The sequence below is a fragment of the Rhipicephalus microplus genome, chromosome 5, assembly GCF_043290135.1.
Source record: "Rhipicephalus microplus isolate Deutch F79 chromosome 5, USDA_Rmic, whole genome shotgun sequence".
In the NCBI taxonomy this organism is placed as follows: Eukaryota; Metazoa; Arthropoda; class Arachnida; order Ixodida; family Ixodidae; genus Rhipicephalus; species Rhipicephalus microplus.
In genome coordinates this window covers 161,575,817-161,594,673 of record NC_134704.1, presented here as the reverse complement: position 1 = coordinate 161,594,673, position 18,857 = coordinate 161,575,817, and the positions used below count along the sequence as shown (strand labels likewise).

Genomic DNA, 18,857 nt, shown 5'->3' with positions numbered 1-18,857 from the left:
CGCCAGCCTATGACGAACCAATCCACGTCTTTTCTCCTACCAATAAACTACCACTCTTCTACAAAATGGCTGTGAACAGACAGTCAGCTTGGACCAGCTTAAGCTGGTGTACCTGGCGACCACCGTAAAAAGCCTTTCATATACGCCTTACCTCCCGTTGGACTATCCACAGCAAGTCAGATTTGGACCTCTAGTTTACAAGGGGAGCCATGTCGCGCCCTCGTTTCGACGGCGCGCAAAACGGAAAGTATGCGACAGCAAAACAAAAAAATTAAAGACTGCGCTTCGTGGTGGCACGTGAAGCCAAGGCTTGCGTTCCCTGCTGGCATCGATCGTCGTTCAGGTGTCTCATTCCTTCACCCCTGCGGCATAAGCCTCCAACGTCCCCCTCTTTTGCAAATGTGGTGGAAGATTTGCGATAAGCAGGTTATTTGATTGGGGGATTTTAATTGTGTTATAAATGCTCGTGATACAGTCAACAGTACTGACATTCGCGAGAAAAGCACGCAGTGATGCGCTAAGAAAATTAGCTAAGAAAACGAGAAAGACCTGGATGATGTGTTCGAATGTGTCGAAGAAAATCACGAAGTGATGTACACGCAATTTCAAGGTCCTAGCCACGCGTGGTTGCACCGCATGTACCTATCGCTAGTCACAATGTCAATATGCATTGGCTTTCCGTAGTGCCAGAGTCTTTTTTCGGATTATTGCTTGCTTGTGTGTCACATACGCGTGAAGGAACAACGAAATGCTTTTAATTGCGAGTTATGATATCGCATTGACCGCGTGTGGTGTGCGCTGACTGTTGGTATTCTGTAACCAGATGTTGTCCAGTAAACAACCGTATGCGTTCGTTTTGTTTAAGACAATTCTTTTAACTGGTGATTACTCCCTTGTTTCGATACTATTTACATAAAGGCCGAACAAGGTGTGCATAAGCGCGCTGTTCTCGCAGAGTGCCGACAACAAAGCTTATATGAGGTGCGCACCAAATATTCTACTTATCAGGCGGACCAGGCGCGCAAAATTTAGGGTGACTTCGCAACTACCAAGCATTTTAAATCAAACTAAACTTGCTCTCTTTCTTGTCTAGTCTTGTTTACGTAGAAATCCGCCGGTGCAAATTTCTACGTACGCACAGTCTAAATACGCACAGTCTATTGAGAATAGGATGTGCATATTAGGAGACAGGCAACAATCTTCGAGTTTCATTTTTGAACTCGCGTGCTCATCAGCAATGCACCCCCCCCCCATTTCAACGTTCTAATGAGGGCTTTTGCGCATCTCGGTAGCAAAATTTAAGGTTATGAATAAAGCAAGAATTGAGAAGAGGCCTGACCAATGGGCACACAGCGCATGAGACCCAAGTAACGAATGATGGAAAAAAAGAAAATAACTCCATCGAGCCGGATTCAAACCAGTGACCTATGGATGTTCACATGAGAATTCCACTACACTCCACCGCTCTACCAACTGAGCTATCGACGGAACGTGCCGATGTGATCGGCAGGCTACATAACAATGTTAGCCGGCGCTACGTGGCCTACTTTAGAGAGGTGTGGCAAGGACTCGCTGTGAAACTGTTTCAGCCGCACTTCGCGAAAAGTAGCGTTTGGTTACTCCTTTCCCTAAACGTATGGTACAATCAACTGGTGAATATTACACCGAAGGACACAATCAGGCTGGAGCAGTAGTGGACACAAAATAACCAACTCTGCAACACTGAGGCATCATTTGCGCTCATCTCGAAACAAATACGTACGACCAGTCAGCTCTTTTGCTCCGCTTTTCTCTAACATGATTCAGTAGATTCACTGTACAGAAGAAAACACAGAAAAAAGTGTATTTTTACATCAACAGTTGTTTGTTTTGGCGTATGAAGTAAAGAAGTGAAGACGCATGGGAATTCTGTACCGTAATTACAAAGCATCCATGGCGCCTTGCTACGGAAGTGAAGAGAACGATTGAAGTGTCGGCCTGCAGCTCCCCTCGCACAAACAGACCTTGGTCTCCTCACTAGGATTGATAAGTCATTCGAGGGTTTTTGAATCTAAGTTAGCGTTCGTTGCGGGCACCTGCTATTTGCGTCAATTAGCAGGGGTACGCAACAGGTTAGCTTGTGCCGCATGCTCTGGTGTGACAAACACTAACGCCAAGTTTTGCGTGCACTCTAAATGAACGTGTAGCTTTGGCGGAAGTGGCGATTTCACGTGTATAGGTCACTTCGACATTTTCTCTAATCTATGCTATCATCCCACTCATACTGGGAAGTATAAATTACTGTACGCAAAGCTTGCGGGCATTTGCAGACGTCACTTCGTTGGCGCCCGCAAGATGTCTCCGTATGACGTATTCGCGAAGCAAGCTCAAAGTCTGGGAGTTCTTTCACCAACTTATGATATTTATATTTGTTGGGTTTTGACGCAACTCAGAGTCGTGTGCAGCCAAAACGAGGGTTTCTATATAGGAACAGGGGCTGGTATAAATTGCAGACGCGACTTACATGCGCGTCTACACCTCACGCTGGCCATGATATAAGACGCCATAGCATTATCGGAATTCGAAGCGCCGTTCGTCAGGTACCTCTTTTTTTATTCTGTGGCCGTGCTATAGCGCTGCCTGCTACAAAGATGCTATGGAGGAAAAGATATAGCGAGCCATTTCTTCCGTTTCATATATCAGGTCCAACGCTATGGAGGAAATATTGGAGGCTATTCAGTCTCGCAAATAATGTGTTCGGACTTAGAAATAGAACGATGATTTTTTCTACCGTGACAAAATTTCTTTTTCCCTTTGGGCTGAGTAATAAGTGAATACGCTTCGTGCGTCGAACATAGACACCCTGTTCTACGACTGTCTGTAATTTGTTCTGGGTCACTTCGCGTGTCTTGAAGTTCAACAACAGGTGATTTCGGGATTTGTCATCATTCGTAAACATGTTTCGCCTATGCACACAGGAATGGCATCAAAATACTTGTCGTACTGTCTTTCATGCTTCCCAAGTTTGCGTAGCGGCCGAACCACATTACTTATTCGTGCCTGAACGAAATATTCCTGGTAGTGACTTTCTTTTTGCCGTGATTACGTCAAGCAACGTGCATAGGCAATCTCTGGTCCAGCTGCATGACTACGAAAGTAAGACAATAAACATCGTACTGTATAATAAGCGAAGCAAAACGATGACATCAGTGACCGCTGGTGTACTTAAGGACGGACACGAAGACAGCCACTTTAGAGGGCACGGCACATATCAACTGGGCAGCATAGCTAAACCACTGATCCTACCATTGCAGGTTGGCGTGAATCCTTATGCAGCTTGTTACAAAAGAGACAATAGATTCTTGGTTGGGACTCCATGCTCTCGGCGATGTTGGTTTATTGCTGTAAACTGCTTGTTGTCAATATTACGTTTGTTAACCTCGGAGAATGTGTAACGAAATTCGGGTCTTAAGACTGGAGATTTGTTGCAACGAATTTTAGATAACCAAAAAAGATTTGGTGAAAAGATAGACACCGTTACAAAAGAAGATGCCGAACTCAACAAACGTGAGAAATATTGAATGGGCATCTTCATGTCATACAGACAATGCAAAAGAGAATGGAAAAGATAGAAGTGATACCCCAAAAACAAACCGAACGTCTAGTGGATTTTGAAAACCTAAACGAAAGAGATAATTTACTTTTTTTCGGGGTTTGTGAGGCCACCAGTGAGGTCGAGGCATATTGACGATACGCCGTTGTAGATAACACTTTGAGAAGCATGTTAGGTGTAGAAGGTAAAACGGTAGAAAGAATTCATCGAGTCGGCAAACTAAGGCAAGGTAATGTAAGATCAGTATTTACGAAATCCATGGATTACCGTGAGAAAGAGAAGGTAATGAGTAATTGTAGGAAATGAAAGGGCACTTCTTTCAGTATAGCCAATGGCTATTCGAAAGGAACAGCATAAAAATGATGGAAAAGTTCTGCACTAGACTGAGCTAAGCTGGTGAAGGTCTCGATGGTGCATGATGAAGTAAACGTAAGAGGACGCATGTTTGCCTGGGTCCAGAAATAAACGTCGGCTTTTTAAATAGCAAGGTGATTAAAGCGACTAGAAACGTGAAGCGACATCAGCAGCGAGTCCGCATGACCGGCATGAATCCAGTGACTCGGACAGCTCTGCTGGTAGTTAAAAAATCAAACCTGCTAATAGCTATGAATTCTTGTACAAAATGGTCGTAGCATTGTTAATAAAGTTACGTAACTTTCCTGTGATGAGCTGCCTGGAGCCGCGGGATGGTTAAGGGGGTCTTGGGACTTCATTCAGCTAGTCCCTCAGGTGTTTAAATAAAGTTGTTTCCGTGTATGTGTGTGGTCAAACGCTGGTCAACTTCATTAGAAGCTCGCAGTGCAAGGTTTGTCGTCACCCCAGCAAAAGAGAAGAAAGAATTGAGCAGATTGAGCATGGAGGGAGTATCCTGACAAAAGTTGAAGACTTCGTCGATACTTTTATTCATTTCTTTCAGTATATTATTACAAAATACCTAGGCGTTAGACTAAGGGCGTTCATCGCCAGCTATGTAAAAACCGCTATAGAACCTGTCTTGCAGTTACCGCTTGAGCTAAACGGAAAAAAAAAACAAAAAAAGAAGCTGTCTAGATCATGAACCCACGGAGTTTCTTAAGCGTAAGTCTGACTTACTGGCTAATTTTAATAAATAAATTTTAATTTGCTTTTGATGTTCGAACCTGGCTTAGCTACAGAAGTGTTGGATATATATGATGTTCTATTTCATCTTCACCTTGTAACTCAGCCCTGTAATTCATCGTGTTGTAAGAGTTTAAAAGGTTACGTCTGTCACCAATAATTACAACGCAAAATTTCATTCCTCTAGATCTCTTACAACGAACCTAATTATACCACCTTTCAATTTCAGGCAACTGCCAGTTATGTATGTACTAACTTCAAAGAATGCGTGACAGCTTTGAGGCATAACACAAAGAGAATGAGTTTCCCAAGCCCGTGTAGCAGATAATCCAACTTTTGACAACCACCACGCATCAGATGAGCGATCAAGCATGCAATTTCTTAATCTGTTGTCATTCATTTTTTAAAGCGGTTGGCTGGCATAATTGCAATATTGAACGAGGTATTTGCAGCGCTTAACAAATACAGAAAGAGATTGCATTTGCACAAATAAAACAAAATAACACTAATTACTCCTCACTTTCTGCTTTTCTTTTGTATTTGTGAATATCTGTGTTTTAACTACTTCTACGCATGGAACACGCGTCAGAGTTCCTATTGCGCCATGTCAAATATCATATCCTTGTGAACGTTTGAAATTAATATCGTCCGTCTCTTCTACACTGATGTGGCTACGAAAGAGGGTATATAAAGGCTTGGTCTATGGAATCGCAGCCACCATTGTTAATTAAGAAGAGAGTACTATGAAATTTGATGAACATCTCTAAATTTCAAGGTAGACTTTCTCTTTCCGACCAGTGCGCCTGAGGAGACTTATTTGCAGAAGACCGCCTTTCGGTTTTCTAAACGCATATCGATACACACGCCCTTTAAAAGCACCTATTCCCGTTGTCCGGAGCACCCGAGGTGGATGCTGATTGCTCACTCTCCTTAGACATTGACAGAGTTTTGCGAAATGCAAAGCAAGTAAGTCTAAAAACTACTTTTTAGGATTTTTAATCGCATCAATGTCCTCATCGAATTCATATTTTTGAAATAAGGAGAAATTGCAGCTTTGTGAACATTCAACATAACTATCGCTACATCTGATACTCCTGACACCACTGCCATCTTTACAGATCTGTGCTGCCATTCACGTAGAATTGAATTGTGACTGAAGTATGTGTAATCAATCGAGCGTAGAGCGAATTTCCATAAAGTACAAGGCAAATCTGCCTGAAAAATTGCAAATTTTCGGTCATGATGTCTAATTTTAAAATAATTTACGTCCCGCGCAGATTAGGGACATCAAAGTTCAATTTTAAAATTATTTCACTAAAAATAGGTGGCTGAACTATATATAATTTTCGTTGCCGAAAACGCTTGACGCAGTATCACCATTTTTAAAATTTTAGCAAACTTTACGAGAAAAAAAACGGTTCATTTCTAAGATGAAAATCAATAGCCTTTTTAAGTGTCCTGCAAATGGTAGGATGGGCTTGGGTTCCACCTAGGCTTCAGCAAGGGGCTGCTGGCCCTTTGCGGCTTCCACGACTCGCTGGGACGGCCCAAAGTGATTTTCCGGGTCCGAGCAAAGCAGCGCAGACTCTCTGCGCTATCGGAAGCTGTCGCTGTTTAAGCTAGCATCATGGTTGATGTTTTTTATGCCTAGACATACCAATAAAGTATGATCAGGGCTGGCTCTAGATCCACAATTGTCTTTAGTGTAGAAATGTGGACGCAATATGTACTTATTAGTTGGGCAGTGGGTGTGTCGGGTTTGTAACTGCTGCCATTCCAGATAGTTTTCCTTTCTTACTTTCGAGTGAGGAGGTGGGAGTGTGCAACCGCGGCTGCGTCTGTGTAGAGCACGCGAGCAGCAGGTTTGTATATTTTTTGTCTGCGAGGAGAAAGCTTGAGGCAGTTTCACGCTCTCGAGTGATGTATCAGAGTATGCGTGGCCTAGTTGTCAGGTTGGCCTCGTCAGAACCCAACACTGCCTCAAGGTTTCGCCCCACCGAGCCAACACCGTTTGCTCGCGTCCTCTACACGAGTGCAGCTGCGGCTGTACAACGTCGCAGTATATGGTGTACTGTAATTTCGTGAAATGGAGTCATTCCATCTTCCCACTCCTACTAGTCGACATTCCCCGGTTTAGAAACCAGATTGAAGATGGAGCTTGGGGGCGAAGAAGAAGAGGTGGCCAGGGGCGCGCTCTGTATATTTTTTATTCCTGTTCTGTCAACAATAAAACGAAGACGTATCGGTGCTGCGGTCTCTCTGGCCTTTCTGAAACATGGTGCCGTGATCAGGACGATCTGAGGACGGGCGCAAAAACATCAACCCCATTCGCAACAACGGGTTGAAGAACGAAGCAGCGGCGTCTGGCACAAGGATGAACCGTCGAGGGAAAGACCACGACCGACGACTGTTGGTGACGCACATAAACAGGCAAGAGCTCTTTCAACACGTTTTAAGCATGAATAAAGAGGTCCTGCCGAAGGAGCGGAAGACGCTTCGAGCAAATGTGACAACGCTTACGAGAGAAATTGATAAGTTGCGTCCTAAGTTGCGCCAATTGAGCGCAACTTAGGACGCTTCTAAACCAGATGAAGAGTGTGTCACAGATGCTAAGACAAGTTAATGAACAGATTGAACCATTCATTGAAGAAGACGACGCGGAGGCAGAATTTGAAAGAGTTTTGCATTATGAGATGAAGATCGTCGCTGCAACGACAAAAATAGAGGAGCAATTACTCGAGTTTGAACAAGCGACGCAACTGACTACGAGAATAGTCACAGAACAGGCGAGCTCAGTGCAATGTACAAACCAAATCTCGGAGACGCAAGAGCTTGTTAAGTTGCCACGTCTTGAGATGATCAAGTTTGATGGGAAAAACAGCATAACCAAGGTTTTGGCATGAGTTCGAGACATCGGTGCATAACAGAGTGAACATGCCGAAGAATCAAAAATTTAATTAGCTTCTGGCGTCTCTAAGTGGGGAGTTTGCGTCCCTCATAGAAGGTTTGCAGTTTTCTAATCAGAACTACGAGCATGCAGTCGCTCTTTTGAAAGAAGCATTCAGACGACAAGATCATTTGAGAGAGACCTACATAAAATAGCTAGCAAACGTGGAAGCAGTGAAGAGTCCTAAAGGTGTAGTTGGGTTGAAGAAACTCTTCCAAAAGTTGCAAGTAAACACACGAGCATTGCAGTCATTATGTGTGGAAATGAATAGTTATGCCACAGTGATAGCTCCTGTTGTAAAATCTGCGCTACTGGTGGATATGAGGATAGAGGTGAAGATGAAGGAGATAGAGAACGATGACAACAGACCAGCAACTACGGAATCGGACTCAGCGTCAAGAGACAGCATGAGTAGTTTGAAAGAAATTATGGAGTTTTTAAAGATATATATACGCAGCAGAGAAGAAACTCGTGAGGAAAAATATGACGTGACCCAGTCACCGCCCAGTATGAGGCGGACTAGAACAATTACGCTTCAAAGCACCTCGATTAAGAAATGCATCTTCTGTGAGATGACTGAACACTACACGGAGGATTGCAGAAGAAGAATTAGTATGCAAGAGAAGAAAGAAGCCTTGCAACGGAGCGAAGGTGCTTCAGATGCACTAGACCTCACCACACGGTGAAGATATGCCGCGCTAACGTACGCTGCAAAACATGCAAGGGAAGGCACGCAACATCCATGTGTCGACCACGTACGCCTGCAGGAATGTCAGCACAGCAGCAAAGTGGTGATGGCGTTGAACAAGCGCGTAAAAGGGCGCAACCTGACCGGTTAGACACCAGCAAGTCCTGCAACATGCACGCACAACAGTCTGGTGAACACAAGTGCATACTACTGCAGACAGCCTTTTCGTGGACGGAGGGAGAAGACAGCGGGTGCTACGCACGGATTATGCTGAACAATGGGAGCCAGAGGACATTCATCCTCAAAAGACTGTCAAAAAACTATCGTGCAAGGTAAAAAGATCCGATAGTATTACCGTAGGATCATTTGGAGGAGGAGAGATGGAACTAGACATGAAAGTCGTCGAGGTCAGCGTGAGGAAGGATCCCACATCGCAGCCAGTCACGATTGAGGCACTGGAGATAGAAGTTATATCCTGGGACGTGCCACCATCGCCACCGTTGGCAATACACGAAAGAGCAAGATCGATTGGAATTTGTTTGGCTGATGACAGTGAGAAGACAGACAAAGAAAGAAAAAATATAGAAACTTCTATATTATTGGAGCAGAATATTACTGGAGTACTGTAGTCACTGGTCGCATTTGCGACATTCATCCAAAAGTATTGGCAATAGAAACAATATTGGGATGGAAGGTTTAAGGTCCTGTGGGACTTCATTGTGTGCCGATGAAATTATTGACGGTTATTGTACTCAAGGTCAGTGCCAAGTCGGATACGACTTTGGACGAACTGCAGCGATTCTGGGACTTGGAAAACATGGGCATCAAGGAGAAACCAGCAACAAAGTTGAGCGATGAACATGTGCTAGAGTACGTTCGACAAACAATGAAGTTTAAGGTAGGAAGATACCAAGTGCGGCTACCATGGAAGGAAAACGTGACATTGGACGACAAGAACACCATTGCAGAGAAGAGGCTTATACAAGTGACCAAGAAATTATGCAAGAATAAAGTTGAGCTCCTAGCCTATGACAAAGCTATTCGAGAGTACTTCAAGCACGAAATGGCAGAAAACGCCGAAGAAGATGCTGGATCAGATATACAGAACAAATTAGTATACTACATGCCGCATCAAGCAGTAATTAAGAAGGACCGAACAACGACAAAAATACCGATCGTCTTTGACGCATCATCAAGCCAGAATCTATGCGAATACTTGAATGAAAACTTGGAAAATGGGCGAAACCTAAACCCCGACATCACAAGCTTGCTGATGAGCTTTCGACATCACAAGATCGCTATATCAACCGACGTTGAAAAAACATTTTCACAAATCAAGATACATGAAAATGACCGAGACGCACTGAGATATATGTAGTGGGAAAGAATACCCAGCGAAGATATGACAACCCTGAAGATAAAAACGTGGAGGATGACAAGGTTACATTCGGAACTACACCAAGTAGCTTTCTTCTAGCAGCCACAGTTCATCGACGTTTGGATAAATTCGAAGAAAATTATCCTGCAGTTGTGGCGCAACTCCGGAAAGGAATCTACGTCGATGACGTTTTACTAGGAGTCGACGAATACTCGATATCGACAAAGATATACAAAGAAGCACGAGACATTTTTCGCAATCTGGTTACTGCCACAGGGATGTATGCTCCACTGTGTTTGATTACATCAACGCAACTAAAAGATTACCGTGCTAGTGAACCCCTACCTTTTCAGACCTTTAGTTTATAATTCGTAGTTATGTCTATCAAAAACAACAGATGGTTTGACCGCTTGCTCAGCAAGCATTTTGGTTTTTGGTAGTATTATTTTAACACTAGTTTTTCAGATCGGCTTCATTTTCATTTTAGTTTCATTTCAGTATCCTGCCGCCCGGCTCTTGACCCATCCCCCTCTGTGGGTAAGCGCCATCCAGCAGAAGTCATCAACATCAGCATCAGCAATGCGGGAATGACTTTAAGGAAATGGATTTCAAATGATGCCGAACTAAGAAACCTATTTGATGAAGAAGGAAATTATCTAAATTGAGGGATAAGAAAAGAGGGACAAATCAAGCTTTTGGGACTAAAATAGAATTTCGTAGACGACGTGTTGAGCTTTCCCGACACTACATGGCGAAATGACAAGGACATGAGACAACTCTCAAAAAGACAGGTTTTGGAAGCAACGGCGAAGCTATATGATCCTTTAGGTTTTTTGACACCATTTTCAGTTAGAGCAAAAATATTGCTGCAAAAAAATTTGGATGGATAAAATGAAATGAGACGACCCATTACAAAGCCAGCATAGATCAGGTTGGAAGGACTGGTCGGAGGAGCTTCAGCACTAGGATAACTTCACCGTTAACAGATGCTATGACAACAGGCCAGCTGAAGTGAAAGCATCGACTCTACACGTGTTCTTCGATGCGAGTTCAATGGCGTATAGAGCAGCAGCATACATTGTGACAGAATACTCCGATGGAAGCAATGAAGCCAATTTAATCATTGCGAAAGGGAGAGTCACTCCAATCAAAAAGATTACACTAGCTAGATTGGAGTTGTTGGTGGCCATAATATCAGTCAGATTGGCCAGTCATATAAGTGAGAATTTCATCAGGAAACTAAGGCGTGTGAAATTCTGGACTGACTCTCAAATTGTGTTATGCTGGATAAAGTCCAACAAGACGAAAGTTCTATTCCTTCGCAACCGCGCAGCAGAAATTATGAGCAAGTCCAACGAGAGTCAATGGAGTTATGTTAAAAGTGATGAAAATCCTGCGAATTTGACGACAAGGAGGATGAAGATGAAACGTTTGCTGAACAGTGAATTATGGTGGAAAGGCCCCCCGTGGATCAAGAAAGAAAAACAAAGGCCTGATTATGACATCACGCGAAAATCGGACAGGGATGACAAGCTTTCCACGATCTTTTCTTCGTCTTTGTTAACTGCCAACCCGTGTCAAGAAAAGATAATGGATGTGAACAGGTTTGGATCATACAAGAAAGCGTTACGAGTTACCACGTGGGTGATTTGTTATATAGGAAACCGACGAAAAGAAAAGAAAACAGGTTCGCTCACAGGAGAAGAATTGGACAAGACAGAGTTTGTGCTGATAAAGCAGGAGCAGAAAGCGCTACAAAATGCAGTGACACGAATATATGACAAGAAGAATCTGTACGGCACGTAATCTTCGAAGATTATCAAGGTGTCCTAAGAGTAAAAGGGAGGCTTCAGTGGAGTGGAGCTTTGATGAGAAGCATCCTATTATTTTACCCAGAGAAAGTCACTTCAGAACTCCTAGTTCTGAACGCGCATCAAGTGACAATGCACGGTGGCGTTGCGGCAACATTGCCACATCTAAGAACGAAGTTTCGGATTATGCGAGCCCGACAGATGGTAAAATATGTGATTAAAAAATGCATCACATGTAGGAGATTTCATTCTAGACCAAGGGTACAAGAAACTTCACCACCACCAGCTGACAGGATAACAAAGACGAGGCCATTCGACACAGTTGGTATAGACTTTGCTGGACCGCTAAATGCTCGAGAGAAGAAAGGTGACAAAATTACAAAGTTTTACATTGTGATAGTTACGTGTGCAGTAACAAGAGCCATACAACAGCAGTTGGTCAAGAGAATGTCATCAGAAGCGTTTATACAAGCATTCCGAAGATTTGTAGCTCGAAGAGGATTGTGTACAACTATTTACAGTGATAATGCAAGAGCGTTCAAGAAATCTGAGAAAGAGATTAACAAGATATTAAAGATGGAAGATGAAAGGGTGCAAAAGTATAACAGTAGCCTGAAAATAAAATGGAAGTTTATTGTAGAGTTAGCTCCATGGTGGGAAGGATTTTATGAAAGACTGATCAGAAGCTTTAAGACATCCATGGCAAAAACTATAGGTGCTCGACTTTTGGATGAAGAACTCCGGACTGTGGTTGTTGAAGCAGAAGACGTACTTAACAACCGGCCTCTTACTTATATGTATTACGATCCTAACGAGCCACAACCCATCACACCGACGGATGTTATAGGAGGCAGGCAAGCAATGAACAAGCAGGAAGAAAACAGACTCGGAGAATACAGTTTGCTGAATTACTGGAATGCAAAAAAACGGGCAATGATAACATGGTGGACCAGATGGAAAAAGGAGTACCTGAGGGAGCTTAAGTGTGCCAGCATAAAAATAGAGGGTCACACAAATATGCAAGAAGGAGATGTACTTCTGCTTGGAGAAGCGCAAAAAAAACAGTGGAAACTATGCAAGGTCGAAAAGATTTTCCCAGGCAAGGATGGACTAGTGAGAACCTGCTTGCTTCGAACACCTGAAGGCAAATTAGTCAAGAGGCCGATTTAACTGTTGTATTCGCTCGGAGGTTGCTTCGGTTGAATGTGGCCGGCGGGAAGATGTAGAAACCAGATTGAAGATGGAGCTAGGGGGCGAAGATGAAGAGGTGGCCAGGGGCACGCTCTGTATATTTTTATTCCTCTTCTGTCAACAATAAACCGAAGACGTATCGGTGCTGCGGTCTCTCTGGTCCTTTTGAAACACCCGGAACAGGGCAAAGCAATGCTCTGTGTGTAAGCCTTCGAGCCTTGTGGTGCGCAGCCTCGTTACTGATGGTGTATGAGTGTCCTGCCCTCTTGGTTCGTTACTCGCTTTTGGATATGACTCAGCGCAATCACAACAAGGTGGACATTTTATTGATATTATTGTCAAGTTTTCTTGTAAATCCACGGACCGTATGCGAAGTTTGGTATCACCGTTTGCCAATCACTGACCATTACGTCCGCTTGTATTTGTGCTATGGGTAATGTGATAGCTAATTCCTCCACATTTCATGTATGCCGTGGTGATGGTTCAGATCGTCACACATTTTCCTTCATAATTCTACCATTTTCTCTGTGTGAGCTCACTTGAGTTTGTATCTAGCGTCCCCTACAAATGCAGTGTGAGTGCTGTTGACCAAATAGTTAATGTATCTCGCGTGCTCTGCCTTCAATTCATCGACATTAAAAGAATGATCATCACATCATTAATGTTTCTGAACAAATCTATTGTGGCACAACATTGTGTGTAACACCCATTAGCCAGCCGCTTCATCATTTGCCTGCCTATTTGAGTTTCGAGCAATTGTTCATATTGTGCTGTGCGCTTGACTCTGCAATAAAAACGGTACCTTGTAAATGTTTCATGGTAAAAACAGAATGTCCCAAAATAACTGCAATTCGGGAGTTTATTGTTGTAGACCAGTAAAAATGATAATAACAATATATATATATATATATATATATATATATATATATATATATATATATATATATATATATATATATATATATATATATATATATAGTGTCATGACCAACAAAGACGCTGGCGCTTCGGCGGGCGGGTAGCTAGTAGAGCAAAGAAGAGAAGAACGACGTCAGAATAGAACAGCTTGCCTGAAGAACGGGTGTTGTGTCTGTCTCGCTTATTACAATGGCGCAGTCGACGAAGAAGAAGGCTTACGTCCCGGCTTCGTCATTCAGGACAGCTGCGATAAGCGCCGCTTGAGGACAGCGTCAAGGCCTCCTCGGCAGCTGTTCACCTGCCGCCACAGCCACCACCGTTCGGGGACGGCGTCAAGGCCTCCTCGGCGGCTGCAGTACAAGTTACCGGTTCCATTTCACAAGGGACGCCGTCCACGCGTCCTTGGCTATGGATTCTGCCGTCAGCGCAAGCCGACAATTGAACCCTCTGCGGGAAGCCACCGGTACGTGTCTTCGTGGTTCGTTGGCAGTGCGGGCTTCTCCATCAAGGAACGCCGTCCACGCTTCCTTAGCGTTGGGTTCCCACCCGCCGCTTCAGCCACCCTTCAGACCATCAGTGGACGGTGTCCATGCCTCCTCTGTGGTACCAGGGCATCACCCAATGGACACTATGCTACCACTTCGCGGCCGTAATCCACACCAGCTCCTGTCCCTTGGGAATGCCGCTCACGTTTCCGATGGCCTACATTCCCGTTGCGGTTCTGTTTCAACAAACGAGCCGCCACGGAACGCCGTCCAGGCTTCCCTGCCCGTCGACCACACCGGGGTGAGTGCTGCAATTGCTACTTACTCAAAGACTACGATCACTGACTCTTCGGGCTTAATGCCTGACAGCACCGCGGACCTGCGGCGTACCATTGCGCTAATCCGCATCGAGACTAACGAACTGACAGCGTTGATCGCCGAGCGAGCTCCTACAATGTTGCCAGCATTGTGTGACATTAACGCAGCGTTGGATGTAGCTGTCTCATGAGACCTTGAGGCAAGCACACCGGAGCAATGCCGGCAGCTTCGGTCTTCTCTCATCGAGCTCTCACACCAGCTCGACTGCTTCGCGTCGGTGATCTCTGCGTTGCCACCTGCCACCTCACTATCACATGCCATCTGCGAACTACCGGAATTCCACGGGGTCCGCAACGATGCCGACGGTTGGACGGCAACCGTCAACGCGATAGCAATGCGCGAGGCCTGGACAGAAAATCAGAAATAATATGTGGCCATAGACCCTCTTCGGGAAGGTGCAGTGGCGTGGCACCGGTATGAAGGCTGCAAGCAGCAGTCATGGGCGGAGTGGAGCTGCAAGCTCATAGCTGCTTTTGGTCGTAATCCTTACCACCTCTCCACCACCACCCCGTCCAACCTGGCCGGTATCGAGGAGCAAGCTCCAGAGGCTTTCCACCTCGAGGCTGCAGCTGTGCGCTGCAGCTTACCACACGAAAAGTTAGACACTTTGTCGATACCCGAAGCAAGTTCACTGCGGCCAGAGGCCGCTACTGAAGTCGGACCTCTTGAAGGGCGTTGCTCCAACGAAACAGCCGCAGAGAATCATCTCGACTGTGCTGCATTGCCCTTCACCGGCGCAAGCCCATTCGCACACCGAGCTGAAGTGGAGCAACACATCGAAAGTTCCTCGGAGCCCTCCAGCCGCGCGGCAGTAAGCTTCTCCGCCTGTCCTACGAATGACGTCCGACGCAGGTGCGACACGCCACTACTGTTCTCAGTACCCGCGCTGGTACGCGTTGCCATCATGTCAGTGGAAGAGGCTGTTACCAGTCCTCATACAGCTCAGTTAGAGAAGCCATCCCCAATATCACCTTTACTGAGGCAAGTGGAGACACCAGCATCGCCTATGCTTGAACCGCCTACGGTGATGGTGCCGGTAGAGCCCAAGGTACCCAGCGCGTCTTGTGGGATACTCTTTCGGCTACCCTCGTCCGGAGTTCGTCTGCCGCTGATTTTGTGGCCCGTCCGAAGCGCGCTGTCAGGTGCATGTTTAGCTACTTCCCACAGAGAGCCTCTGCATGGCCGAGACCGACCACAACGATGCAGCCAGTCTCGACCTCCCGATAGACTTGAGGAAGACTCTGGCACCCAGTTTCAGCGTAGCCAAGGCCGTCCTCCAAGATGCAGCCAGTATATCGACCGCCAGATCTACCTTTGGCAGATACCAGGACCAAATCGCGGCCGAGAGCGTCGGCCGCACCGGGGCAGCCAGTGCCGGCCACCCGAGTCCACAGCACTTTTTCAAGGGACACCGTGGCGTGCAGAAGAGCGACCAGCTCGAGGTAGCTAGTGCCGTCCACCAGAGACGCTTCCCCCAGACCGTCGCTCCATGTTGCATTGTGGTCCGGGCTGACCACCACGACGCAGCCAAGCCCGCCCACCAAAAACTTTGCCGCCAGCTCCGCGCGCGCGCAGTCATGGCCGAGTGTCATGACCTAGAAAGACGCTGGCGCTTCGGCGCGCGGGTATCTAGAGCAAAGAAGAGAAGAACGAAGTCAAAATAGAACAGCTTGCCCGACGAACGGGTGTTGTGTCTGTCTCGCTTATTACAATATATATATATATATATATATATATATATATATATATATATATATATATATATATATATATATATATATATATATATTGCATCGAACGCGTTACTCGAAGGTCGTAGGTTCGATTCCTGCTCACGGCTGGTTATTTTTTTCACCCACTATCTAACACCATTATTATATATCACCAAAGGTACGTGGCTATAGTGTATATACAGCTGAAAACGCGTATCATTATACAATAGTGAATTGGCACGTGTTAGATACCCTACAACTTATATGGAATGAAACAGGTCAGCACAATAACAAACTGCGCACGCAGTAGCTCACTTGGTCATACGTTCTGCGGGATAAACACAGCCTAAAAACATTGAGTAAGCCTTTAAAAAAGAAAAAGAAGTTTAGAGAGATAAACAAAATCACAAAGCAGGCAGAGCTAAATGAATGCGAGTAAATGGCGAAGCGACAAAGGCCACCTACATTATGTAGGTAATATTTGACAATAGGCCAACATCGTGCGAAGAATATACACTTGTCAGTAAAAAAAAAACGATTTACCAAGGCAATATGCAAGTAAGCGTACCCGGGCTCTCGTTCATGCCGGCAGATAGTGTTTTGAATTTATGAATTGAAAATAACTCTTTTACTTCGCGTTCATGGTGTGATTTAAAACCCGATTCCAGTATTGTAGCTATCATGTTACTGAATGAATGACCTGCCTCGGTGACATGCCTTGAAATCGGTAAGTTAGGAAGGGCATGCACATGAGCTTTATGATTATTGAAACGGTATCGAAAAGCAGTTTCAGTATGACCTATGTATTGTACATGACAGATTGAGCATTCTAGCAAATATACGACATTTGCAGTATCACAAGTAAAACTGCCCTTAATTTTGAACTTGAAGTTCGTCGCAGTACTGGCTGCCAGTGTTGTTGTCGTCATGTGTGCACACACTTTACAGTGGGGCTTTTTACAAGGACGGCAACCAAGCGCCTGGTCGTTATTGCTCTGTCTGGTTTTAGAGGAAGTTAATAAATCTCGCAAATTTCTGCCTCGTCTGTACACAACACGTAGTGGTTCTGGAAACGCTTTTGCAAGGCGTTCGCTCTGCATAAGTATGTTGTGGTGTTTACGGAAAATTGATGCTACGTTAGGTGCGGATGCGTTATGGGTTAAAAGCAGGTTAACCTGTGAATGACTTTTAGGATTTTTTGGGGGGAATGCAGAGTGCTGTACGGTCTTGTGCGTCGGCACGCCTTACTGCGTCATCGACTAACTTGGGCGGATATTTCTGTTTAAGAAGTGCAGTGCGTAGCTGGTTACAGTTATTATCAAAGTCAGATTGCTCAGAGCGAATTCGCTTAAAGCGTATGGCCTGGCTGTAAGGTATGCTGGATTTGCAGTGCTTTTTTATGGCTGCTTTGAAAGTGTAAATACCTCTGTCTATCAGTCGGCTTGCGGTACAGTTTAGTGCTCAATTTTGCATTATCGAGACAAACGGTTACATCGAGAAAGTTAATTGTCTCTGGTGAATATGTGTGCGAAAAGGATATGGAAGGGTGAGCATTATTAAAGTCCGAAATAAAAGACAAAAGTTTCTTCTCTCCATGTGGCCAAATCATGAAAATGTCGTCAATAAATCTTTTATAATAAAAAGGTTTCAGCGAACGACCCAACAAGAATTTGTTCTCAAGGGATCCCATAAATATATTTGCATATCTTGGCCCGATCTTAGTACCCATAGACGTACCACTTACTTGACCATAATGCGCTCCATTGAATTCAAAGTTGTTGTACTGAAGAATCATTTCAAGCAGTATAGCTATAGTCGAGCTATCAATGGACTTGTCGAGAGCGGATTGATCGTAAGCCTCAACCACGGACCTTATACCATCCAAGTGCGGTATGCTTGTGTAGAGAGACGCAACATCGAGAGTTACAAGAAGAGCGTTGTTAGGTATAATAAGGTTGGCAATATCAGAAAGGAAGTCGTTAGTATCTCGCCGAAATGACTGGAACGTAGGGGGTATCTGGTTTATCAGGCTATCTACGTAACGCGACAAGTTTTCTGTCACGGTACCTATGCCGGAAACAATTGGGCGACCAGGATTGTTGTGTTTATGGATTTTCGGCAACAAATAGAACCTACCAGCTGCCGGACTAAGAGAGATTAGAGAAGCTGCCCTATCATTTAGTTTTTTCTCCTTTATAGCTTTATTAGTTTTCTTATTGTGCCGTCTAATATCACTTTATAATCCTCAGTCGGATCGACCTCGAGTCGCTTATAGAACGACTTATCATCAAGCTGACTGTTCGCTTCAGCAATATATTTGGTCGTGTCCATGACAACGATGGCACCTCCTTTGTCCGCAGGTTTTATTGTGATGTCGGTGCGTTTGCCAAGGTTTACGATAGCTTTTCTTTCTAGGGTCGATAGGTTTCGACGAAAAGACTGGGGTTCATTATATGCTTGAATGATATCTCACTGCACTGCTTTAATAAATATGTCCAAGTGTTTGTCACGTTGTGACCCCGGTGTCCAACGTTTAGCCGAGGGTAAAGCGGTTGGATCGTCGGCTGGAGTCGGCTGATCGAAGAAATATTCGCGTAGTCTCATATTTCGTGCGAAGTTGTCTAAATCTTTGTATAACTGAAATTCATTATAGTTACCA

The 18,857-nt window shown here is 44.7% G+C and overlaps 1 non-coding gene across 1 annotated transcript; it reads right to left on the bottom strand.

Annotated features, from left to right (window-relative positions):
* Positions 1-1,397: 1,397 nt before the first annotated feature.
* Positions 1,398-1,488, bottom strand: TRNAY-GUA (transfer RNA tyrosine (anticodon GUA)). Its single transcript is given in 2 exon segments — positions 1,398-1,433; positions 1,452-1,488. It is a non-coding gene; the product is annotated as a tRNA-Tyr (tRNA).
* Positions 1,489-18,857: the final 17,369 nt, after the last annotated feature.